This window comes from Anguilla anguilla, chromosome 9 (assembly GCF_013347855.1).
Source record: "Anguilla anguilla isolate fAngAng1 chromosome 9, fAngAng1.pri, whole genome shotgun sequence".
NCBI classification, from domain to species: Eukaryota; Metazoa; Chordata; class Actinopteri; order Anguilliformes; family Anguillidae; genus Anguilla; species Anguilla anguilla.
In genome coordinates, this window is record NC_049209.1 from 6,288,933 (window position 1) to 6,315,404 (window position 26,472).

A 26,472-nucleotide genomic window follows, 5' to 3' on the forward strand; every position below is an offset into this window, starting at 1 on the left:
GTTTTTAATGCACCTCGTGTTTTGGATAAAGCAAGCGTTTCGACCGGTTAGCTGCGTTAGCTAGTTAACGCATGTGCGCACGGCAGAACGTATGTACCTATTCGTCCATTGCGTCGACAGGGCCAACAGGGTATCACCAGCGTGTATGGCGAAGCAATTCACTGGAAGGGCTTAGACATTGAGCTTGCACGGTCCCTGACTCCATTTTCAGCCCGCGTCCCCACCCGGGTGGCCCTCTGTGTGTGGTGCGCCCCTCGTTCCCCTGCCGTCCTGCTGCAGACCGTTCCCCCTCTCTCCCGTCCCAGCCCCCTCACGGTGTCATCCGAACCCCCCCCCAATGCCCGTCAAACTCTCCTGCCTCCCAGATTCTGTTCAGCAAGCAAAAACATATTTTGTTTTTGAAAAATATGGAGTCATGGAGTTGCTTTTTTTTTTTCTCTAAGTATTTTGCAGCAAACAAGATCCCGATCATTATACGAATTGCCGCTGAGTTAAATTCAACCCGCTTGCATTTCCCCCTGCAGCCTAAGTACAGGACATTGATCTATTCAAATGTTTTGCAAGAATAGGGAATGAAAAGAAATCATCTGTTTGAAAGTGACATTTTTTCAGAAATTTCACGTGAAATTTCACATGACTTTAAATATAATTATTATGGCATGGCTGCATGGTATTTTAGTGGCTTATTTAAATTGCATTTGTGCATTATTTTCAGTGGTTTGAAAATTATTTTTTATATATTCGATTTTTTATTTGTATTTATATGGAATCATGAGGCCAAATATTCATTCATATTTATGTAAAGAATTATATATTATTTAAGATGCATTTTACATTTAATTTTACATACATGTTGTTATAACATTTATAACACCTTTAAGATATATTTACAAAACAGAAGATACATCATTTATATCTTTGCTTGTTTATAGTGGTTAAAATCTCATCCTGGGTGTTGTGTATATGAATGCAAATTTGGATTTACTGAACCTAACAGGCAGAACTGTTTTTACTGTGTTTTGAGATGAACAAGGTCAAAATTAATTTACATACATTTTATATTGATTTTCCAAGATGCATAAATTGTTTTTTTTATTTTTTATTTGTGAAGGTACTTTTTTAAAACATACACATTTTTAACAAGTTATATTAATATTGTCAACATGTCTCTGAAGTTATTCAGTTTTTTAGCAGAAAGCAATGCCAAACTTGGTAACAAAAGGAGGAATCCTAACTGTTTCTGTCGTGGATAATGATAGGTCAATTTTAAAAAATAAAAATAAAAAAAGGTTTTTAATAAAAAATAAAATAGGAGTTTGTTTGATTCAGTTCTTATTTGTAGCACAAAAAATAAAGACGAAGCTTGGAAGCATTCATCAAAAAAAATGAGTCTTTTTAAATGAACGCCACAGTTTTTTTTTCCACATATATTTTCCTCCTCCAGTGCTGTCTGTGCACTTTCATTTAGCATACATGCCGTAGTGTTATTAAATATGAGTTAGGTGTTCATTTGGGCCCATCAGTTTATTGTTTTCATTGCTTTTGAACTTCTGATCTTTTAAGAATACAATTGTTAAAAACAATTTAAAAAAGTAATCTAGCCAAAAGCATCTGTGATTAGGAAAACACAGCCCAATATCGAAACCAAATTCTTAGCTGCCGTGTTTTACTTTTCTTATTGGGCAAGTTTGCCATGCTTGGCAGTCTTAAAATTGTTTTGATTTATCTAAGCTTGTAACTTCAGTCCTTGGGCAGTTTTTTTTTTTTTTTTTTTAGCTAAAACAGTTATTCAATCCTATTTTTGAATGCGTTGTCTCCTGTGTGCCTTACTTCTGATTCTGACTACGAAACCATAATTCTCAAGTTTTAGTGCATTGTCCAGGCAGTCCGCTTAGTTTTTTTTTTCTTCATCTCGGGAACAATGAATTGTCTTTTCACTCCAGTGATTCCTTTCCTTCCTATGCCTTTCAGTTGTTCTTGATTTTTCTCTCGTCTTGTCTTACTTCTTCGCTTCTTTCAATGCGTCAGTTGGAGAATGGCCATCTCTCTGCCTTTTCATTATGCTCTTAATGCAAGATACACAGATGAGGTCAATGTTTTTATTTCATTTCTAATAAATGTGCTAACAAAAGAGAGTTCAGAAGTTTAATTTGCACAAATTCATCCAGTACAGATCATTTCTGTGTGTTAAAATAGTTGGTTCTGATGACAAAATTCCAAACGGTAAAAAAAAGCAAGGTGCAGGAATGGCATAAAATACCTTTTACTCATTGAACTGTCCATTTTTATAAATATAGATCATTTAAAATGTTAAGAAAGCCACAAGAGAATACCATGACACGTGATTACAACACCCGTTCAAAATACTGAATATTTAGTGCTCCCTTCCGAACCTCTGATAACTCCTAGAAAAAGAGTTGATACCAGAGTCATCTACCTAGGGGATAATAAATAAGGGAAAAGAGCCCCAAATTGATCTATTTTCATTTCAGAGTGGGTGAGGGAGGAGGTGGGGGGGGGGGGGTCAACCCAAATTATGCTTCATTTCACTTGGCTGCATCTTTCTTTTCTTGTGGAAATAATAATGAAATAAATGCGAACATTTTGGGAGCTGAAATGTTGTGCTGGTGAGAGATATGTGTACACAGTCCTAATGGAGCAGTGCTAAATTGTTTACATTGATTACTTTTCGCTGTGTTGATGTTTGTGGTGCATCTCATAACTGCCAGCCTATGACACAAGAGTTAAGTATTGCTGAAAGCATGAGGATAAATATAATTTTGTTAAGCGCTTGAGCTGTTAACTTCATATAACACTAGTTGTTCTCTGATAGTATTCCACACTGAATAGTGATTCACATATCGTAGGTTACTGTCTATAAACATGCAGTGATAAATATAACAAACTATCCTTTTTTAAAAAAAGTATTTAAATACAAAAAGCATATGCCCTTGTACATATGTTAATATATAGTATGTAATTTTCACTCACCTTCAGAATTAGAATTCCTTGAAAATGCAAAGTCATTGAATTTGAATAGTTTGGAAAAATAAAAAGCTGTACAGTATTTTTCAACATGTGTCATATTTTGCAATACTGTCCTATTTTGATTAAACAAATCATGCTCTCTTTGAAATCATTTGAAAATATAAACAGAAAAGTTAATTGAGAAAGAAACATTTTTCACATGAATTTGTTTTTTGTACATATTTCAGTTTTTTATGATAAAATTACTATATTAATTTTATTCTTTGAAGGTTTTGTGTTTTTAGTCATTCAGCCTAAATTATGGCTGGTCATTGATGGTCATTTTTAACTAGAGTACGATTTGTTTTGTTAGTGTCATTATACACAAAAAGTGAAAAAAAAAATGAACAGCAAGAAAAAAGAAAAAAAAAACATCAGGAAGCAAATATAATATCCACAGGCCAGATTATGATATATGTTGCCCCTTCAAAGTCTTCAGAGTTTGCATATGATAAATAAATAAGTCCCAAACAAAAGTTTTTTAAAAGATTTTTTTTTTTTTAAATAATCATTAAAATTAGTTTAATGTCATCAAATATTTAAAAAAAGACTATTAAAGAGGAAAAAATAAGGAGATGAGGCGAAAGACGTTTGGCCCACAGCACAGGTCTGAACAGAAAAAAAAATGCTGGCTAAGCTATCTGTTTCACACATGCACCGACAGAAGGTTCGATATTCATTCGATCGATGAGTGAAAAGGCACAATGGCAAAATCGGACGGGCTTCTTTTCAAATACGGATCTCCGATGTCCCCCCCCCCCCTGCAGTCTGCAGTCGCGCGGCTGGTGGCGTGGCGAAGCGAAGGGGAGCAGGGGTTACATCAAGGCTGCTCCGTGGACCGTGCAAACAAGTCTAGACCGGTGACCTGCTGAATGGCTCCCTTTGAAGACGAGGCAAGTTCGGTCACGACGAAGAGAAATCGAGGCGTACCCTCTTTTCAATGGGGAGCAGCCCGTGGCCGCTGGGAGGTAAGGAGGGCAGGGAGAGGAGGCATCTGCTTCCATGGCTACGGGCCGGGTATGAAGACCTCGCTATTGAAGAGGCTCTGTTCTCATGCTCTCGCTCGCTGAGGTGGTGTCACGCATTTCGAGCGAACGCAGGCAGAGATGATATCCACATCGGCAGAACCGTTCATTGAGATTGAAATAAAAAACGGGAGCACATGGCTGTTTGCAGGGTAGAGGGAAAAAAGAGGAGGGAGACGAAGGCACGCATCACATGATCACTGTGAAAATGAGCTCTTTTTTCCAGAACAAAAGTTTTTTTTTGTATTCTTGAAATGCTCTTAAATTTTTATTTATTTTTTTAAAACTGTTTTCGCTTTAGGTGTCCTTAATTTTGCGTTTGGTCTTTTTTTTGTAACTTCTTTTCATTGCATTTTAAATGACCGAGGGTCAGAGTTTACGTAGGAAGGCCAAAAAACCACTATTGTTAAATGTGCTTTGGTGAGAATGCCTTTTTAATTAGGATTCGGCCTGGCTTTCAGCCTCGGAGTCTTATTATAAGTTTGACAGAGCATGAAAGTAATGTGTTTCCGGCTGCATGACTGCTTTCTGTGCTCTTTCTCTTTTCTGTCTGATTTTTTTTTTGTAAGATTCCTCTGCTCAGACTGCAGGCTTGCGATCAAAATGGCAAACAGACAGAAAAAAGACTGTGCTGTGTTTTGTGTTCCATTTTGGAATCTTCGACTTAAGAATGTCACTCCAACGTAAATAGCTTAAGTTTTACAATAGCTCGAGTTCTGTTCTTCTAAAGAAGCATTTTTGTTGATAATTCAAGCAAAGAGAAATGTTTTTTTTTCTGACAGATACGTTACTTCAGCATGACTGATTGTATATTCATGTTATTTTCATTAACGCATGAAATATTAATTTTTTATGTTATAATTTTGTTTTCTTAATTTAAATGTGGATTTTGAAAATCACTGGTGTTATTGTATGGCATAGCAATAGAATGTTTTTTGACCCTTAGAAAATGGGGGTTTGTTTTTGCTTATGTTTAGACTTTCTTAAAGGGTTCAGCATTTTTTATATTTATGAAGAGAAAAGGCTAAATGTATTATTCATTAATTAAATGTACAATAGCAGTCATAACGTCGGTGAACCATCTTGCAGTTTATCTAATGTTTTATTGTGAATTCGAGTTTATTATGAAGTAATTGTTTTCATAACCTGACAACAATAACTGTAGAGAAAAGGAGGAACATCCATTCGGATTCTGTGGCTGTGGTTAAGGCTGTATTTGCTTACTGATATGAGGTCGATGTCCTTGTCGTTATAAACTTGCTTTGCTGGAATGACTGTGTTATTAAAATGTTTTAAGGGTTACACATATTGCCACATTTATGGGCCTGCTTTCATGAGATTATCTATTTGAACAGGTCATTTATTTGGTACATTTTAAATTAGGTAAGATAATATGTGTTGCCATTGTGGTAGGCCTATAGTATTTTTTAAAAATGTGAGTTATTAAAAATGAGATGAGGTAATATTTGTTTTAAAATGAGTACTTTATTAAGAATAAGGTGTGATATTTGTTTCATTTGTGGTAGTCATTATTTGGTGAGATTATCCTTTTTTAAACAGCTCAGTTATGCAAATAGGAGGGTAATATTTGTTGCTGTTGTGGTAGGCCCATTTTGATGAGCATTTCTTATTTTTATTTTTAATCATTTTGTTTGGGAGTCATTACATTTGTGGTAATAGCCCTTGTCATAGTAATAGCTAATTGTAATTTTTTTATACGGTTGTTAAAAATTAGACAGGTAATATTATTGTGGTAGGCCTGTTTTTGTGACGGTATTTTTAACCAGTCTAGTTATTTGAAATAAGGCAATATTTTTCCAGTTTGTCTTAGAGTATTTTTCTTAAATGGGAAATTTAAAATGAATTATTAATTGAGGTAAGGGACTATGTATTGCCATTCTGGTCATCCTGTTTTGGTGAGAGTATAATTTTAAATAGATAACCGTGTGAGATTATATATAATCTCTTTGTGTTTTGCCTGCTTTGGTTAGAGTATTTCATATAAGTGAATGAGTTATTAGAGTAAGGTCACGTAATATTGCCATTGCCATTGTGTGACTTGTTTTGGTGAATAGTTTTTGTGTTGTAACATAGAGTGTGTCCCTGCGGCCAGCGCCTGTCCTCCCAGAATCAAAATAAGGCAAACAGATGGCTGCCTTCTAGGAAAGGCTCGGGGCAGTGGATTTGCTCTGGGATCGTGGGAAAGTCTTTGGCTGATTTCACCTGCTCATGGGCTGAGACCAGATTAAGACAAACAGAAAAAATGAACTATAACATAATGAATGAAGAGGGGGGAAAAAAACTTGCCAGTGTGCAACTTGGAATTGTGAATCTGTCCCATCTGTTGGCAGAGACTCTGCTTTTTATGTGGGGGGGGGATGTATTTTGAAACTTTTATGTATTGCAATTTAAATTTTATGGATTAGCTGTATATTTTTTTAGCTGCCTTGTTTTTTCTTTCGACTTCAAGGCTTTACAAGTCGGCTTCATTGAATGTTCATTGAGTATTCTGATTGGTAATATTTGATATAGGGATTTTCTGTGTACACCTAGATCCAAGAATCACACAGTGGTTTCTTTAAAAGGGAAATTATGCAGGACTTCTGTCACATTTAATTATCTTTGATTGTATGATATTACAAATTGTAGGCTCCTCTACAAAAGGAACAACTGTGTAATATTTTATCTCAGTGGTGTTCCTGGTAATACACAGCTTAAAACTAATGAAAAATATCTCTGAAAATAAAATATGGATTGGCACTGATTGAAAATGTACTGAAATAAATTCCACAGGGATGCTTAATCTGTTATTTCTTTATTTAAAGAAAACCTGTTTTGTTCGGCCAACAATACACATATAAATGTAGAGAAAATATGTTATTATGTATTTTGCCAGGGCTTTTAAAAATGATTTATTTGTTTATTTATGTTGGTTTTTTTTTTTAACAGAATGGGTTGAAATGTGCGTGAATAGGTGAGACTCAAGAAAATGTTGACTGTGTGAGTTCCAGTGGAATCATTAATAGTGTTTTAAGTATGCAGGCAGTTATTGATAGCAATTTTCAGACACTGGGGGATCTCAGACACTAACTATGTGGTTAGGGGAGAAGCAGTGGGGACCTGGCTTTAATTGTCAGGAAAACAAATGGCCCACAGAAGGGTTTGACTACCCATAGTAATAGCATTACTTGACTGGTCCTGCCTATTAAAAATCAATAGTGGAATACAGTACGTGCAAGAACAGTGCCGGCCTTAATTGGATACGGAAGAGAATCAGAATTTTTGTGCGTACAGAGGCTGGCAGCGATTCTGTAATACCTGGTGGACCTTCAGTACTACACATTCAAATGAAAAATGTAAGAAAAATCACTAGCCTATTCAATTGTGCATTTATCATTATTGGCCTCCTACGCCATCCTCCGTCCCCGGCACCGGGGGTCTCGTGGCCCGGCCCGGCCCGGCCCGGCCCGGCCCGGGGCTGCTGAGAGTGACAGGAGTCGCATTCCCACCGAAGTGGGTCCACCTACACGTGGATACGGCCAGTGGCGTAGGTTTCATTTGAACGTTGGGGGGGACACATTAAGCGGGGGGGGGGGGGGGGGGGGGATCTGGGAGTCCTCCCCCAGGAAATTTTTCTTCATTTTCTGCATTCCGGTGCATAAACTTTCTTTATGCATCAATTTATGGTGGAAATGCTTCTTTCATGTTTTTATTGGGGGGGGGGACAAATGCACTTGTTCTAAATATTGAGGGGGACGTATCCTCTGCGTCCCCCCCCGAAATCTATGGCTATGGATACGGCCCTCTCCGACGGGAGTGTTTACATTTACCTCGGGTGCGACACGGCCACACATCATGGCGGCAGGCCTAGTACTGTCCGTGGGCAGTGAGCACTCCTTAGGAGGGCTCCTCCGTGTTATCATGTTGGCCTATGTCGGTTCGCAAAGGACGTTTATATGAATGTCGTTTCATCAATGACTCTTATTTTAATGATGAATTCTTCTTCATTTGCGCTAGCTATGCTTTGCTTATTTTAATCAGCAAATTCAATGTAAATGAGCAACTATTTCACAAGCTTATTTAATCAGTTATCGCTGGAACGTTTCCTCCTTTCACTATTAATGAATGACTTTTAAAGTATCATTATTGAAAATATAACTGAAGCTGAAGGGCTGAGATGTCCTTTTTAATCATTGGGAGACAAACAAGGGGGGGCAGAGTTCTTAAATAACATTAAGGAATTATATGCAATATGAAAACATGTCATAATTTGATCAGATATGACTAAAAGCAATGACCTACTGGTTTTAGGTGTGTTTCAGAAGCAGTGATTAATTTGCTGATAGGCTAAAGAGTCCACACATCATGACCTCAAGGATTCAATTGGCTGTTAAATTAAAGTAAACCACAGGTACCTGCAGTCATTGTGGCCTTCCAGGACTGCAGTTTGACACCCGCTTTAGAGTTTTACTGTACCGACCGATATAGGTAGGTCTTCTCTGGAACCCATTGTTGACAATTGTGTGTCTTTCTGGGATGGTCTTTCACACTGTTTCGCATCTTGCTCTCATAGACGTTGGTCATCTGGGACACGTGAACAGAGTTTGGCTGGTTTAGGAAGCACCAGCCGTGCGTTCCTACCGTCTTGCGGTGACCCTGATTGAGAGGATTTGGGCGTGTGGCTCCAGGTGCACTTTCTCTTTGAGGCTGGCACTGGTATAGCCTGAATGTGGTGCTTAGTAGAGATGTGAAGCAGAGGACAGATAGGACCTCATTGGTGATGGATTATGTTTATGTTTATGCCCTTATGTTTAATAGAGGCCACAGACATTAGAATCCATTCAGAATTTCCATTAGAATTTCTTGGCCAAGATTCAGTCAACATCTGTGTTGAAGTTTTGTCAGGATTAAATCAACATTTTCTGTTTGACTAAAAACAAATTCAAAATAAATGCAATTTATTTTTATGTTCTTTCTGAAAAAAAAAAACTTGGCAGTCTAATTTTGCTGATTACTTAGCTTGCCAAAATTGTGAAGAAAAAAACCAAGGATAAGCTTTTAGAATTAAGGAGTTAAGGGTAAATATTTGAATCCAACCCTTTGTCTCATTATGACGTGCAAGTGCTCCCTTTTCTTGACAAATACAGTTTGGTCAGATCAAATCTAACACGCCAAGCTTACATTTTATTGCAAGTCAAACATAAGGACAAATGGATGAAATCAGGCCATGGATTTATGCTGTAAAAATGCTACGTCCGAGCAGCTGACTGTCCCCCAAAGATGAGGCCAAAACAAATCTGTGCTTAAACCTGGCCTGTAATACGGTCTCATTTCCATCCAATCTGTCCTGCGGATCTAGGACTTCATCATGACTTATACATTTTTTTGTCTTGACTGAACAAAGTAAGAAATATCAAAGCTGTCTCAAGATCAAGATCTGTTTCAAGGTATACCTGCTACGGAAACAAACTTAGGGCTACCTTAAATGACATAAAATGACAAAAATTTGTGGAAGAAAATAAAAGCTCCACATCGGCCACCGCTATGTGCAAATCCCTGCAGGCCAGACTAGCCGAGATGTTTGCACACCGATGCAAATGCAGAGATTGCTTGAGTTGGTCTAGAATATCACATGGGTGGAGCATCTCACCATCCTGGCTCTTTAGTCGCTTTTCCACCGCATGGTACCGGCTCAACTCGACTCAACTCTACTCAACTTTTTTGGTTTTCCATCGGGCAAAAAGTTGTGGATAGTACCTGGTACCTGGTACTCTTTTTGGTATCACCTCCATCGAGGTTCCAAGAGAGCTGAGGCAATACCAAAAGGTGACGTGAAAACACTGCAGACCACTGATTGGTTAGCTTACCCTCTTGCGTCGCCTTTGAGCAACCAGAGACGTCTCGTCGTCTGAGCAGTGGAAAACGTAGTACCTGGTACCAAAAGCGAGTAGAGTCGAGTAGAGTCGAGTCGAGTTGAGCTGATACCATGCGGTGGAAAAGCGGATTTTGTCTCTCTGATGAGTGGACGAACATACCATCTTCTCTTTCATCTTTTCTTTTTTGCAGCGCTAATTCAACTAAAGCGACATTGTAATCCTTTTCTGTCTGTCCAGTTGAAGTTTATCCTCTTTCACCCCAGCCACATTGTGACTTCCCTGTTTCTCAGTCGCAGAATCTGAATCTGTGTCCCTCGCTGGCATGGAGTGTCATTAAGGAGCAATTGAAAGATGCAATGAGTATACAGACGTGCTTGGCTGTGGTTCGGTTTTGGCCAAGTTCGCCTTCTTATCAAGTATATCAAGTATGCCACCTCAACGTTTATCTCTTTTTTATTATTGTTGTAGGTCCTGCAACATTTCTTGCCCTTCCATTTCTTGATGAAGATCAGCAGTCTTTGCCTGGTTGAACCAGACAAGTTTCATGGATTCAGAAGAGCATGGATTGTGGAGCTTGTGTGCATAATGTTCACTTGCGTAATGTTAGTTTTGACAGCTTGGCAGTGTGACTGCAACTCGAGCCTGACAATGGTGCCAGTCAGCATCTATAGAGACACAAGTTGAGTGTGCCAGTCTGGTATACACACAAGCTGAGTATGGCAATCTGGTATACACACAAGCTGAGTGTGTCAGTCTGGTGTACACACAAGCTGAAGGTGTCAGTATGGTATACACACAAGCAGAGTGTGTCAGTTTGGTATACACACGAGCAGAGTGTGTCAGTCTGGTGTACACACAAGCAGATTATGGCAGTCTGGTATACACACAAGCTGAAGGTGTCAGTCTGGAGGGTGTCAGTTTGGTACACACTGAAGGTGAAGTGCAGCTCTACCTGTTGCCAAGGAACTGCTTTTACTGTAGAGATAGATACTCTTTACTGGGATCAAGGAAGCAATAGTTACAATACTTGGTACAAACGTGTGTGTGTGTGTGTCTCTGTATATGTTTGTGTGAGTGATAATTCAGATTCAGATCCGTTAGTGGGTTCAATTCCTATTTGCAAACAATTAAAACAATTAAATTTGCTTAATGTGTTTCATACACATCCAAAGGTAGTTAATTGTGTTTTGAAAAATATACTTGTCACAGCAGACATATCATCTATCTAATGTAGACTAATGCTGTTACCTTTTCTAAATCCACAAATCGTTAGAAATATAAAGACATAAATTGTATAATTTTATTCCTTTTTTGTTGTAGCAGTCACATTTTCAGAAAATCAATGAAAACAGGTTTTTCTCACTAGTTGGCTATGTTAGTTGCTCTGTAAGGAAAGTATCTAGTCAGTTCTGTCCCCATTGGGCTCATTGCTCTTTCTTGTAAGAGCTTATTTTTGTTGAGTACAGCTCCAGTGCTACTGTACAAATATGCTCGATATTACAAAGTTAACTCGTCTCCTGTTTTCTCATTTTTTCTTTCTCTTAGTGAGGCATTATGTCCAGGCTTTCAGTCTAATTTAAAGTAATGTGTGCATTGTTTCACCACATGCGTTTTTTTTTTGTTGTCACACACTGTTCCTATTTTTCAGTTAACCAATAAAAAAAATTACACCACCATTATCAGCATATCCTTACATATATCTTACATACATATATTAATTTTACACACACACACACACGCGTGCACACACACATGTGCGCACGCACACACACACGCACACACACATTTCTTACTGTAGCTGTACAGGCCTCTTTGTATTATCCGCTGTTTTACCAGGTAATTGCTGTTCTTCCCGTGCTGTCATTCCACAGGCTCAGATCATTAATCACCGTGGGCATTGCTCCAGTAATCACAGCAGCCCTTTGTTTATCCTCCACGCCGTGCGGCTCCAGGCTCTGCGGCGCGCTGCCCCGTGTCACCTGTGAAAGTCACGCCTTCCCCGTGACTGTGCGCCGTGCGGTGAAGGGTACTTTTAACGACAGAAGTGAGGTTGATCGAGTATTCGTCACCGCTTTCAGGGGTAGTAATCTTTCGAACTTCGTCTGTCTTTAAATCCGAGACATCATTACATTACATTACATTACAGGCATTTAGCAGACGCTCTTATCCAGAGCGACTTACACAACTTTTACATAGCATTTTTACATTGTATCCATTTATACAGCTGGATATATACTGAAGCAATTTTGGTTAAGTACCTTGCTCAAGGGTACAACGGCAGTATCCTACCCGGGAATCGAACTGCAGGTGCAAGCCCAGTTCCTTACCCACTGTGCTACACTCCGTCCTATGGCAGGTGGATATATGTTCAAATTTTTATTTTTATTTTTTTTGTGCCAAGATTGATATTTGCAGTGGTCCCCTATTTTGTGGGTAGTTGAACGTTTGCACTTTTTTTTTTGAGCTTGAGTACTAGAATAAGCAACTATACAAACCCGAATGGGGGGGGAGGATCAGAGGCAAGGAAGTGCTACTAGTATCTAACCCCGTTAAGACCTTTGTTCCAAACAAAAGCGCAGTCACAACACCCCCGGGGTCTGTGACACTCCACTCAATGGCCTCTTCTGTGGGATTTAACGGGTTAATGGCAGACAAAAGAATCCAAGAACATGTAACACAGCAGGGGGGTTACGTTGGAAACACCGGGCAGCAGTAATCTCAACCGTCCTGGTTCCTGTTTGTTTTGCTTATAAGCCCGAGCAGAATTCGACATCAGCGTGTAGCATTTTTGCTCAGGGTTGAGGAGCCCTGGGTTTAAGGAGAAACACACTTTATTGCGCACAAATTCATTCAGACAACGAAGCAATTGTGTACCTTCTGAACAGTGGGGCCTTTGAGGTACTAACGGTAGACAAATGTTTGAGTTTGGATCCAGTGAAAGCTCCTTTTGGACTCCAGCATAGGGAAAGTTCAGAGTAATTACAGCCCTTGAACCAAAAGTTTACCGTACCCCGTCAACTGAAATGAATGCTAGCGTCAGAGGAATGTCAAACACCTCAGCAAAAAAAGCCTTTCATCTCCTACTCTGGTCTTTATTAGTGCTTTACTTTTTTGTTCTGTCATACTTGATTTATGTACATTATTTTATAATTTTGTGGCCAAGACTCCTGAATATTTTAGTACAACATATCCAAGGAAATGAATGTACTGTTGTTTAAATGGTTAGTTTCTAATTTATTGATTAGTATTCAATGTGTGCATGTTTAGCACTTCACATGCAATGACTGCTTGAATTTGTGACCCATAGACATTACCAAGTACAAAGTATCTTCCTGCTCTGCCAGGCCAGTACTGCAGCCACCTTCAGCTCCTGGTTGTTTCAGGGCTAGTTGCCTTAAGCTTTCTCTTCAGCTTATGAAATGCCAATGAAATGTCCAATAGGATTCAGATCGGGAGAATCACTTGAATTTTCCAGTTTTTGCTTCTTCGAAAATTGTAACCTGTTTTTGTGGCTAGTAGCTTGCATCTTGCATTGTAGCCTCTGTAGTTCTGACTTGTGAAGTTTTCTGTGAACAGTAGTCACTGACACATCCATGTCTACCTCCTGAAGAGTATTTCTGATCTTTCGGACAGATGTCTGGGGTTTTTCTTCATTATGGTGAGAATTCTTTGGTCATCAACTGTAGAGGCCAAATTAAAAAGGAAGATTTTCAGCTGCTTTTTAAAATTGCCAAATGCCAAATGAGTCTGCTGTTCTAATGTTTTGTGGGAGAGTGTTCCAGAGTTTTGGTGCATAATAGCAGAAAGCACTTTCACCACTTTTATTCTGTTTAACCACAGGTACATTAAGTAAGCCTGCTGAGGGCTTACTTAATGCCTAAAGGAAGCATGTTGTACAAGGAGAATAAAAGCGGTCCAAGAATGTTCCCCTGCGCTATGCCACAGTTTGCATCTACAAGCTTAGAGGCATTGTCACCAAATTTTTCACGAAAAAACTTTCTATCCGTTACATAGGTGCCATTTTAGCACATCTCCAGAGAGACCGACCCACTGCTCAAGGCGGTGAATTAAAATGCTATGGTCTACAGTATCGAAAGCGGCACTCAAATCAAGCAGGACAAGAACTGAAACATTGTTACCGTCAACACTTAGCCGTAAATCATTCACTACTTTCACTAAAGTCGTTTTAGTGCTATAATTAGCATGGAAACCTGACTGGAAATTTTCAAGAATATTGTTTTGGACGAAATAGGAATTAATTTGTTTAAAAACTACTTTTTCTATAATTTTGCTCACAAACGGCAGGTTTGATATAGGTCTGTAATGGTTCAGAGGGGAAGTATCCAGATGAGATTTCTTGAGTAGTGGTTTTACCAGAGCAGTCTTAAAAATATCTGGGGAAAATACCCATCATTAACGATGAATTTACAATCTGTAGAGTATCTCGAGATAGGCAGTCAAAAAAAAAAGAGAGAGGCAGTCAAATGCATCTTTAAATAATTCGGTCGGAATGGGATCTATAGAGCATGTGAATGGTTTCATTTTTGAGACAATATCCCGAAGCATCATTTCACTTATCTCAGTGAAGGTACTGAGGCATGCAGTGGGCGGATTAGTTGGAAGGTCCAGTGTAGGACTTCCACTGGGACTCGCACAGATTTTAATATTCTTGTCTCTAAAAAAGTATGCAAATTCTTCACAATTTTCGGAGGAATATTGGCTATTAATATGGGCAGTGGATGTGGGATTCAACAAAGTATAAATAGTTGAGAACAGTACTCTAGGTTTATTGGTATTATTAGAGATGATCTTAGAGAAGTGGGTTTGTCTCTCTTTCTGCATAACTTTATTGTAAGCAGCAACGCGCTCCTTAAAAATATCATGGTGCACCTGCAGTTTAGTTTTGCGCCATGGTCGCTCAGCTTGGTGGCAGTTTCTTTTCAGCTGAAAGGTAGTACTGTTTGTCCACGGTGTAATTTGGCTACGAGAGCGTTTTTTTATTTTCATTGGAGCTACAGAGTCTATGGCCTTTCTTAATTTTTCATTGAAATTGCTAGCGAGATCATGAACCGACGAATTTGAAGTGGACAGAGCTGAACAGCATATCAGAGTGGAGAAACGTGCAGTTACTGTGGCATCGATGTGACGCTTCTTTACGATACAATCTGAAACATTTTTGGCAGTGGTTTCCAGATTGACGTTAAAAAGAATGCAGCAGTGATCCGAGACAATTATATCGAGAATGGAAGAAATATCGACATCTATACCCTTCGAGATAACTAGGTTTTCAGACCCCTAGATATCATAGACCCCTTATATTGATGTTAAGACTCCGACTTGAAAATGATGAAAAGATTCATGAGTTGATTCAAAACAGTTGATTTGTAGAGAAATATATGATTATTTTATGATTTACTGTAACACACAATTTTGACATTTTGACACTAAGGGACACCTGGGTACACTGCTTACTTTTTGATTCATGGATCTTTAGTAGTTTAGCATATCACCCTCAGATTTTGCATACTTGTGGACAAGGACTTTGTGATCTGGGATCTGTATAGATTTATATGTTTTGTATATGTATTTCATATCAAACTAAATGAGAAGCACTTCATTTTTGATATTATTTTTTGGCACTTTATTTCTACCTAAATTATTAATATAAAAAAATATAAGTTTGTGTTGTAAATGTTACTGTACAAGTGTCTTGCTTCATTTAAGTGATTTTTCAAGTCTCTGTGATGCTCATATGTGGAGTTATAAAGCCTTAAATAAAACACCCCCTAAATGGGTGAGGATTGGCCAGATTTGGCAGCTGTGCAGAGGGGTTAACGTTTTAAACCCGCATTGATTTGGGACAAATGTTTCAAAGGCCTGAGCTAAGGATATATTGAGTTGTTCAGAGAAAGTGTAATTGGCCAGATTTCTAGATTAATGGTAGTTACTGTACAATGTACCCGTTTAATGCCAAAGTGTGGCATAGTGCCTTACTGTGAGGGATTTAAGTACACTTGCAATACACAGCAAGGTACTGTCACCCACATAATATGGACTGGATTTGAATAGAGACTTTTTACTGTTGAAAGTAAAAGCACACTGTTTCAACTAATAATTGGAGACAGATTTTTACTAAATGATATGCAGTGCACAGTTGTAGTTGTTCTGAAGGCTTTAGATGAGAAAAATACAGTTTTTCAGGGACTTCTGCCTTATGCTTTTTATTGTGTATACATACTTGAGTAAACTATGTCAAAGAACAACACATTTTATCTAAGACCAGTACAGAATTACATCATGGAATATTAATGAGTATAGTACTCACTGTTTCAGCCTGACTCCGCCTACTACACAATAAAATAAAAAAAATGCTTTCTGGGGTGGGTGGAGAAGGCATGTCCATCTCATTTGCATAAAACATTCTAAATGCACATTTTATTGCTTAGCTGCACCCGGTTGATGAAACTTGTCAAACTAGACATTCTGGATCAAATTTAAACAGATTCAGCAAACACGTGGCCTATTTCTAACCTGAAATGTTTTCTGAAACATATTCTATTTTAGTGGACAATTTAGGTGGAATATGAGAAAGTTTATGAACAGGACGCCATGTTTGTCTGGTTTGAAAAATGTTGGGCTGAAACCAATCTAGCCAAACAGGTACCGACAGTGTTCCATCGTATTAAAAAGTAAACAGATGAATTTGTGGCCAGCTGGATACCTTGATTGAGATCTACATGACATAGGAATACCTCCAACAAGATACTTTCATATTACAATTGGGACTGGGCCTGTGTGAAATGCAGAAAGAATTTTTCAAATGTTAGAGGGCAGCACCAATATATTTTTTTATTATCAGTTTTTCTGGCAAATTATATTATTTCAAAAATGCTAAAATAACAGCATGGATTAAAATGTTTCATTATAAAGTAGGCATACAAACATGTTTACAGAAGAAGAAAAAAGGTGACATGTAATTACCCTTTAACAAAATGTGTACACACTGAGTTTTGAATTATATGTTTTCCAGTCTAGGCAGGACAGACTTTCAATATTTAAGTGATCCAATAACAATATTTGGCTTCCTTGGGAGCCTGTTAATTTTTATAAGAGTTCTAGTTTTCGTTTATTTTAGCTATTATGCTGGGTTAAAGGGTAAGGAAATAGTATTTTTAATTGCCTGGGATGTTAATTAATAGTCACACTCAATTTATGCAGAGGATTGCATGTCTGTCTTTTATTTGTACTTTACTTTTTCAATGGCACAAGTTTCATTTAGTGTTATTCAGACTGATCATTTTCCAGATGCTTTCTGCAAGGATTGCCCATTGTGCTCTCCCTAGGCTCTGCAATGATCTTAAATTAAGTTGGCACTTGCTAATCAAACTGTAGTGCTGGAATTAATTTTATATGCTCAGGTCAATTAACATGAGACATTCCATAGGCCTGTGCAATTCCATATGTATTGATCGAATGAAAGGATACTTTATGCAGTCACATTGAGGTTGCATTTGTTCTTTCAAAGATTAATAATTTGAAATTCATAATGTATTGATCTCTTGTAATGCTAAACATGAATTGTCTTATGCTGTCCTTTCCAGATGCTATTTGACAAAAATAGACAATTCATGCTGTTCAAAACCAGCTGTAGTCACTGTTTCATTGTGTGATTAAAAATGTGCAATTATCAGGACACATAGCAATCCTTAAGATCTTTTTTCTGGCGTGCAGTTGTAACTCAATCATGGTTTACGTATGTTCTGAATGAGCATGGGAAAGCTAGACCCTTTAAGCATAGTAGGTCCAGGGCTATCAATGAATGCAAAATATAGGAAATGGTTGGAAATTAATGAGAGGCCCACAACACATCTGCCAATCAGACACAATCCCCACTCAGTGATTTACCCTCTTAAGTGCCTGTTACTGTAGTTCTAGAAAGTTAAATTACTGTTTGATGGTGGATTGATATTACCATCAACAGATTGGTTATATGTTTACCTTTGTCATTAATCCAGTTTTCTATTAGAAATTGAAAATGTTCCGGTGAAGAAATAACAGTTGTGAACTTCGTGAAGATTTGTTCCACACGCAAGATTCATTCATGTTTTATGAAGTCATTTCAATTCTTGTCAATGTAATTTCTTAACTGCAGGAACCTGTTTCCTCATGAGCTTCACCTGTCATGTGTTACTGTTTATGTAACAAAGAAGAAAAAAAAACTGACGACAGATGAAATATTTTCATGACATTAGCATTGTTTCAAATGCAAAACCTAGGCACTGTGATTTCATTTGGCATCATGACTGGCCTTTTTTTTATTTTTTTATAACAGGATACCAATATTTTCCTGTTTCCATCCTTTGTTCCCAGTTCCACCATTTTATGCTTTCATTGGATTTGGTGAATGTATGATATTTGAAACCTCAAGTAAATTAGAGGGTTAACCTTGTGAATATATCCCTTTGGAGTGTTAGCTGTTTTTCTGCCGGATAATATACCTTTCAGATACACCCATAGGTGAAAGACTGATGGACTGGATTATTAACCCAGTGGTAATAATGATTGCTGCAGGTTTATGTGAGTGGTCTTGAAATGACTTGCACATCTACTGTAATTCTTACATTATACAAGCAGTTGTTAAAAAATAAAAAAAAATCTGTGTTGCTCGAAGTGTTGAGGGATTAAAGTGTGATTCCTTAGTGTGGGAAGATGCTCAATGTTGCTCAAGCAGTGCAGCAGGCCTTCTTAAAATTGATGGCGATTGATTGAGGCTGGTCTGGGTTCACAGTGACTGTGTCCCTTGACTCCGCCATCTCCCCCCCCCCCCCCTCACATCGCTGTCACCCTGCCCCCATCCCCTCCCCTCCCCTCCCCTCCCTGCTCTCTAGCCACAGAGCCAGCAGCTGCAGCCAATGAGTCTTGCTGAAACAGTGTCAGTGTTTAGTCTGGCACCAGGTTGCAGGATTGAATGGCAGCCGGGTCAAGCAAAGTCATTCAGTTGGCTTGTATCCCAGCTAGCTCAGGGCAAGGCCCCTCTTGGCAGGGGTAACTTCACCTCGGGCTATTTACTCCCATTGTTTTTAAGTCCCTTTGAATCTTCAATAATATAGAACTCTCCTACTCAACATACCAATGGGAGAAGGCAGCTAAGTTAAAGCTGTTAAAGAGGAACATTTTTAAAAGTGTTTGGACATTCATAAAAACAATATAATTGTTGATTTGCTGAGGGATACTCGTTTACCACTACTGAAAAAGATAACCAGTTCCAAATTGGATAAATTGTGTATAGCTGGGCTGCCCAACCCCGTTCCTGGAGAACTACCATCACGTAAGCTTTCACTCCAAGCCTAAAAAGCACACCTCATTGGTGAGCTGCTAATTAGTAGAAACGGGTGTGCCAAATTATGGTTGAAATGAAACCATTCGGGATGGCACTTCTCCAGGAACAGGGCTGGGCGGTCTTTGTCAATAGTATCAGTACATTCCTTTTTCACTGCCACCCTCTTTTATTTACGACAGTTCTCTGCAGTTAGGTGCCCCTCAAAACAATCATAGATAACAATACCGCTAAAGTATATAGGCCCTTGCTGTGAGGAGTTATTATTCACTCAGTGTTGCAAGAATACAAAAAAAATGCCGGTATACTTGAAATGAAAATCATCAATAACATAAATTGCTTAGGGTTTATGATGACTAGATATGATTGAATATTGTCTGATGTTGGTGATGTGTTCTGTGCCCAGTACGTTAGTTTAGAGGCAAGTCCAGCATCACACCCTGCATGCATATCTTCTGAGTAAAGATACTGCCTTAAAAATGCATTTTCTCTCCAGAGCAGTAGAATTAAGCCTTCATTTCGGTAATGCTTTGAAGGACATCCATTCACAGTTACACATTCAGGATATGCCATTGCCAGCATGGTTGTTCTTTCATTAAAGCAAGACATTTTGGAAGTTATCTTGTTTCTTCAGTTAATGCAAAATTACTTGACAATGTTGAACTGTAATCAAATCACTTTGACCAACAGCACGAAGCCGAAACTCTCTCACAGCATACATATCTTTTTTTTGGTTTATCTCACCAAACATAACAAAACATAACCAAATCTCAACTGTTTCACATTGCAGGGGATGTCTAATTTGTCTCAGTCTGTCTCATTTTCTCCCCTGTCTGGCTTGCAATGGTATATTCTGTCCCAGGGGAAACTTTTTTTCCTAGCCTCAGTTGAACTCTGACCTCTGCCTGCTGCCTCTCCGGATATAAAATTACCCCTCCTTGAGGCTCAGAGGGTAGTTTGAAACACACTGTCTTAATAAATTCAATTCAATCATGAGTGATGCAGCAGACACAGCCTTGGGCGCTTCAAATTACTTTGAATGGTATTCTATTATCATCACAAGTCATCTGTGGCAGGACACTGGGAGAATCCACAAAACAGTCTTGTGTTGACACTCATATTAGAGGCCCAAACAAAGGTTTGTGGGCCCATTACAATTACCATGTGTTTCTTTCTGGGTTTTTTTTTTTAAACTGTTGACCATTGTGTCAGCAATGCTGTGTTATTCTTGTCTCACTCCTTCATGGTTTTTATGTGTGCTGTTGTCCATGCTATTTTATGGCGTGGAACTGTAAGTGTTCTAGTTTCCTGTGAGTTTCCCATCCAGTCATAAAATCATAATTTTGTGGTAAAGAATGAATAGAGAGGACTTGAAATGTGCAGCCTGTTAAATGCATTCTCTTTCAAAAACATTCTGGGTTTACACTGTCAGTAAAAGGCACTTGCATTTTTTGAATTAGTGTTGGGGCTTGGATGGAAACTGGCAAACAATGTTCAGTTTTGGCTTCAAAGACATCTAAATTAGTTTAAATTATTGGGGGTGGGAGGGGGTGAGGGGGGGTGGTGACAGAGGAGAAGCATATGTCAGGAAACCGTTCATAACTCAAACTTAATTTTTCCACAGTAACTGCAGTACTCTTAGGGAATCATGAGGCTTGTCATTTGTTTGAGGAATGGCTGTGAACTCACTGACTCCAGTACAGCATGCGTTTGGCAGGGCCACATTCAAACAGCAAGCAGGAACTTTCATTCTCTCTCCTGGTTTATTTAACTGTTGCACAAACAGCGATGTAGCGCGCACACATCTGCGTGTTTTTGACTCTTACAAGAGAGCCATTTAGATTTTTGGATTCCCTTCAAAAAAGAAAACACATGTATGAATTAACGCCACTGAGATTTCATTATTTTATTGTGCCGGAATATAACAAAGTTTGTGTTATCAAATTGATACATGCAGGTAACATTTGTCGCATAAGTTGTTTGATAAGCTATCCCGCTTCTGCAAATGCCATGACATATCCATTCTGTTGCACAAAATCCTTCCATCATCATTTCAATCTTGTTTGTTATTGTGTTCCCTATGTATTCTGGTAATCTGCATCATTGGTTGGTAAATATGGGTACAGTACACAGTTGTACAGCTTTGCATGGCTGAACATTTACTGGGAGAGCGAGTTATGCCATTTTAAAATTGTTGCTGGTTAAATGGTGCTCTGCATATTTCAGTGCATCAGTCACTCCGATGCATGTGGTTACACATTTTAACACCAGACAAACTCGTAGTCACAGTGAGTGTTTAAGGAAGTGATAATAATAAGAGCAAACTGCATGTGTGAGGATGTTTGTGTAATTTGCAAGTTTTGCGTGCTACAGGACTAATAGGTGCGTGAGAATTTTCAGTTGTTCCCAGGATTCAGCATTCCCTAAGGCAAACAAGGCCTCTGTCTTTAACAAATGGCATGGGACCTTCTTGAATGCAAAGGCACACAAAATCACATTACTTTTTCTGGCAGGACAATGTGACACTGTGGAATGTGACTGGGTGACTGGTCTAAAACTCAAAACGAGACCAATCCAGTAGTTCTTAGGAGAAGGGACCTTTTTTCTGTGTTGTCTATAGGTTAGTGGTGCAGAAATATAAGTGTCTACAGGGATAATGTTTTTAACTTGTAATGGCAGCAACGAAGGCAGAAAGGCAGTGCACTCGCTGTACGGTAATTGATTCCACACACACACATGTTCTACATTGAGCTTCATAATGGCCAGTATTGGTCTGTTCTCCTCTTTGGAGTGTGTGTTTGACTATTTGTACTGAAATCATTCATGGTACAGAAGTACAGATGTGTCAAGTAGCCAATAGTATTTTGATAGTTATAATAATGTGTCTCTGCTGATAGTCAAAGTGCCTGTCATCTCAGAATGTATTGTAGCTAAAGCATTGAGTCTATACTGAAACCTTTTTACAGTAGATTAAAGAAATATACAAAGATGTTTTTTCTTAAATTGAATTCCTCAATTTTAGCTCTGTAATAAAACAATTCACTCGTGGTTAAAGTGCAGATTCTCAGCTTTTATTAATTAATTTAAAAAAAAAATATATATATATATATTGTTTTCACCATATAGAAATAACAACTCTTTTTTTTACATTGCCCCTCATTTCAGGGCACCATAATGCTTGGGACAAATGGCTTCACAGATGTTTCTGATTAGTTAGGTATGTTGAATTGCTTAGTGCAGGTATAAGAGAGCTGTCAGCATCTAGTCTTGATTCCAGCTTTTGGTTGCCTTTGGAGTTGGTTATTGGCATTTGTCAACTTGAGGTCCAGAGTTGTGCCAGTGAAAGTCAAGGAAGCCATTGCGAGGCTGAGAAATAAGAAAAAAAAACAGTCATAGATAGGCCAAACCTTAGGCTTACCAAGATCTGCAGTTTGGAACATCATTACAAAGAAAGAGAGCACTGGTGAGATCAGCGATCACAAAGGGCCTGGTAGGCCAAGGAAGACCTTTACAGTTGATGACTGCAAAATCATCTCCATAACAAAGAAAAAACCTCAAACACCTGCCCAACAGATCAGAAACACTCTTCAGGAGGCAGGCGTGGATCTTTGAGTGACTGCTGTCCGCAGAAGACTTCACAAACAGAACTACAGAGGCTGCACTGCAAACCACTAATGGAGGCCAAAATGAAACTCCCAAGATCCAAAGCCTTCCCCTCATCTGTAAAGCATGGTGATGGGTGTATTATGGTTTGGGCATATATGGCTGACACATGTACTGGCTCACTTGTCTTTAGTGATGATGTAACTGCTGGCGGCAGCAGCAGAATGATTTCTTAAGTATACAGGAGCATCATATCTGCTCACGTTCAAGCAATTGCCTCCAAACTCATTGAACAGTGTTCCACTGTACTGCAAGGCAATGATCCCAAACATACTGCTAAAGCACCCTGGAGATTTACAGAGCCAAAAACAGGAAAATTCTTGACTGCCCTAGTCATTCAAGTGATCTGAATTCCAATTGAACATGCAATTCATATCCTGAAGAGAAAATTTCAGGCAACTAGCCCCCAAAATGAGCAGGACCTGAAGATGGCTGCAGTACAGGCCTGGCAGAGCATCACCAGAAAAGATACTCAGCACCTGGTGATGTCTATGGGTCGCAGACGTCAAGCAGTCATTGCACTAAACATGACTACTTTCATTTGTATACCATTAATATGCCCCAAACATGATGATGCCCTAAAAAGGGAGGGGGGGGGGGGGTGTATAAAAAGTGCTGTAATTTCTACACAGTGAAACCAAAATGTAAATGAAATAATAAAGCTTTAATAAAAATAAACTAAAAGTTTTTTAAAGCTGTGAATGTGCACTTTAACCACATTTGATTTTAAAAAATTGTGGAGTACGTAGAAAAATCAATATATATCTAAAATATATCTTTATCCAAAACATTATGGAGCTCACTGTACCTGGATAGGCATCCCATATATTCCAAACATATTCCTTCACATTACCCAGCCTTCTTATTTGATGTTACAGTGCCCATCCATCTTTTCCAAAGTCTGCATCTTGCTTTTATGAAATACGTTTTAATCCAGACTTGTGGACAAGGGTCGGGCAGTTTCGAGAGAGCTTTAAAGTAACGTGCAAGAGTGCTGTTTCCTGTGTGGGATGGGGTAACCCATTAAAACCATATAATGTTCTTCCTGTTCAGCTGTACTCTGTATCTAATATAAACTGCCAAGTCACACTTGTGAGAATGTTTAGTGTTGACAGAAGAACTTATCTTCTCACTCTGATTTTGTTTGTTTTGCATCAGTGGTAAATATTTTTTTTCATTGACATTTTGTACTTTATTTCACTGTGGTGCACTGTGATAGATATTCTACTTTGACCCTTTAATCAATATGGGATATATATATTGTTTGGACTGAGGCAATGCACAGGGGCCATGTACAGAGAGCCTTCTCATGCAGGTATACTCCATGGTCCTCCTCAGTCGCTGGGCAGCTATTACTGGCCTCCAGCAGCTTTGTTCTCTCTGTTTTCATTAAAACCTTCTGTTTCTTTGGCTGTGATAAATAAACAGTAAGAATGTCAACGTGCTCTGATTTATCAGGGAATCCGAAAATGTACCCTTTTGACCCAAGAATGTAACTTAGATGGCTCTTCTGTAATTATTTACCTTAATCACAAGTCCCCCCCGTGCAACTTTCTTTTTAATTGTACCCCAGGCCTCAAGGTGTTCTCATCTGAATGGATGATAGAGGCAGTCAATTGTTCAGTTATCTCATTTTGATTTTTGAACACCTTTCAAGAATAAGGTGAAGTGTTTCCTAAAGATCAAGGTCTCTCTGCAAGGTACATTGATGAGGTGAAGCACTGCACAGCTGTGACCCATATGAAATGAATGCTGGTCCCTTTTACATCAATCAACTTATCAATCACTGTATTGCCCCTTCTCTGACTGTGTAAAGATCAGCTGCTGCTTCACCCAGAAACACTGGATTTATTCATGTCATATTTCAGCGGATATTACTTAAATATACTGATGTGCTGGACTTCCTCTATCATTAAACCATGACAGTGGATAGTGCAGTTTTAAATGAAAATAGGGTGCTGTTTTCTAATTGGTTGACCAGAATCAAGGGACTAATGTAAGCATTGTGTCACTTTCAATGTGGAACTGTGAATATGTTGCTAAGCTAAGTGTTGATTTTAAGATTTTATTCCTGTGGTTTGGAAATGTTTAGTGTCATCATAAATTATAATTTCCCAGCCCTAATTCCTTTCCAAGAGCTCCAGTGTCCAGCTTGTGAATTGTTCATTCGGGTTCTGTGTTTCTCTGTTTCCATTGAGAGGTTTACCATTTTCAAAACAGGACTGCTTGCCTCCTGGCTTGGCTACAATCAATATTTACTTGTCATTTGAGCAAACTAGTGACTTTGAATGTATGTAGCTGACATACTGCATGTGCTGTGTGCCACTCTTGCTAAGAGACATTAGGAATGTGGCTTGCTGCTGTGTTGTGAGCAAGAAAACTCATTCACCTGAATTCCTTCAGTACTTATTGTTGTCAATGTTCTGTTCTGGTGCGTTTTCGCCAGTATGCTCTTATCGAGGTGGCGGGTAATCTACGGAACTTTTTTATTCTCGACATTGAGAGTGACTGTCACTTGCAGTGAAATCGAGGCACACAACAAAAGTGTTCGGTTTACTTTGGATAGCTCTGCGCATTCCTATTCATCTCCACATTAGCCAGCGTTATTCCATCTTTTCTTGATGAGGACGGGGGAAAAGCAGGCAGCCTGCCAGGTAGACGTTGCCATGGCTCCCAATGCCACCCCCGTACCCCCCCGTGTGAAGGTGCAGAATGTTTCGCCCAGGCTGAGCTTAGGTTTTGATTTAGACAAAAGATGTCTTCACGGCATTAGCAGAATGGCTGATGGGAATCTTCTTGCCTGTTGGCATAGGACTGCTTGACCTTACGGCTGAGGCGTTGTTATGGTGCCAGGACAGAGAGGTTGAAAACTTGGAAAGCAGTGCCAGTGCAATTTTTTTTTCTTTCCCTTCCTAGCATTTGTGGAGAAAATGGCGGAACGCTGCATTGACTTTGCTCGGACTCGGTGAAAAGGAATTAAACGCTGAAATGCGACCTGGCCTTTTATTTTGGCCCCTCTTTTTTTTCCCTCTTTTGGCAGTACACCAGGATTTTGTCCGTTTCTGTGCCCGAAAAATATTGCTACTTGTCTGCAGATATTAAAGTAAGTTTAGGATGGGTATTTAATCTCTAATGCCAAATATAAAGGAGGTTCAATTAGAAATGATTGCAGCAATTTGGGTTTGCAGGCTTTCGCAATTGCTGGCATTGATGTGCGGAAACAAAACAGATTGCAGGAATGTTCCATAGCATGGGAGCACGAGCCGGCGATGCCAGCGACGGGCGTGAATGTGGTCTCACCCGCAGTACGCTGCCATCTCTCCTTGCTGTTCTTTTTATGGCGGATTGGTCACTAATTACTACCTATAAAATTAGGCTTGGCAAGGTCTGTCATTTCCTCAAATAACTCAACAGGAGAGACAGACAGTCAATATGAGCATTGATAAGCTGTTTGTAACAGTGGCTGACACTGAAGTATAGTTTTTTATAAGTTTTACCTGGTGTTTTATTGCTATAACAGTGCCAGTTTAAGTGTATCTGTGTA

The 26,472-nt window shown here is 38.9% G+C and overlaps 1 long non-coding RNA gene across 1 annotated transcript; it reads right to left on the reverse strand.

Annotated features, from left to right (window-relative positions):
- Positions 1–1,808: 1,808 nt before the first annotated feature.
- On the reverse strand, positions 1,809–3,803 carry LOC118235879. The gene is made up of 2 exons (XR_004766932.1): positions 2,992–3,803; positions 1,809–2,065 (listed from the first exon to the last, which is right to left on the reverse strand). It is a non-coding gene; the product is annotated as an uncharacterized LOC118235879 (long non-coding RNA).
- Positions 3,804–26,472: the final 22,669 nt, after the last annotated feature.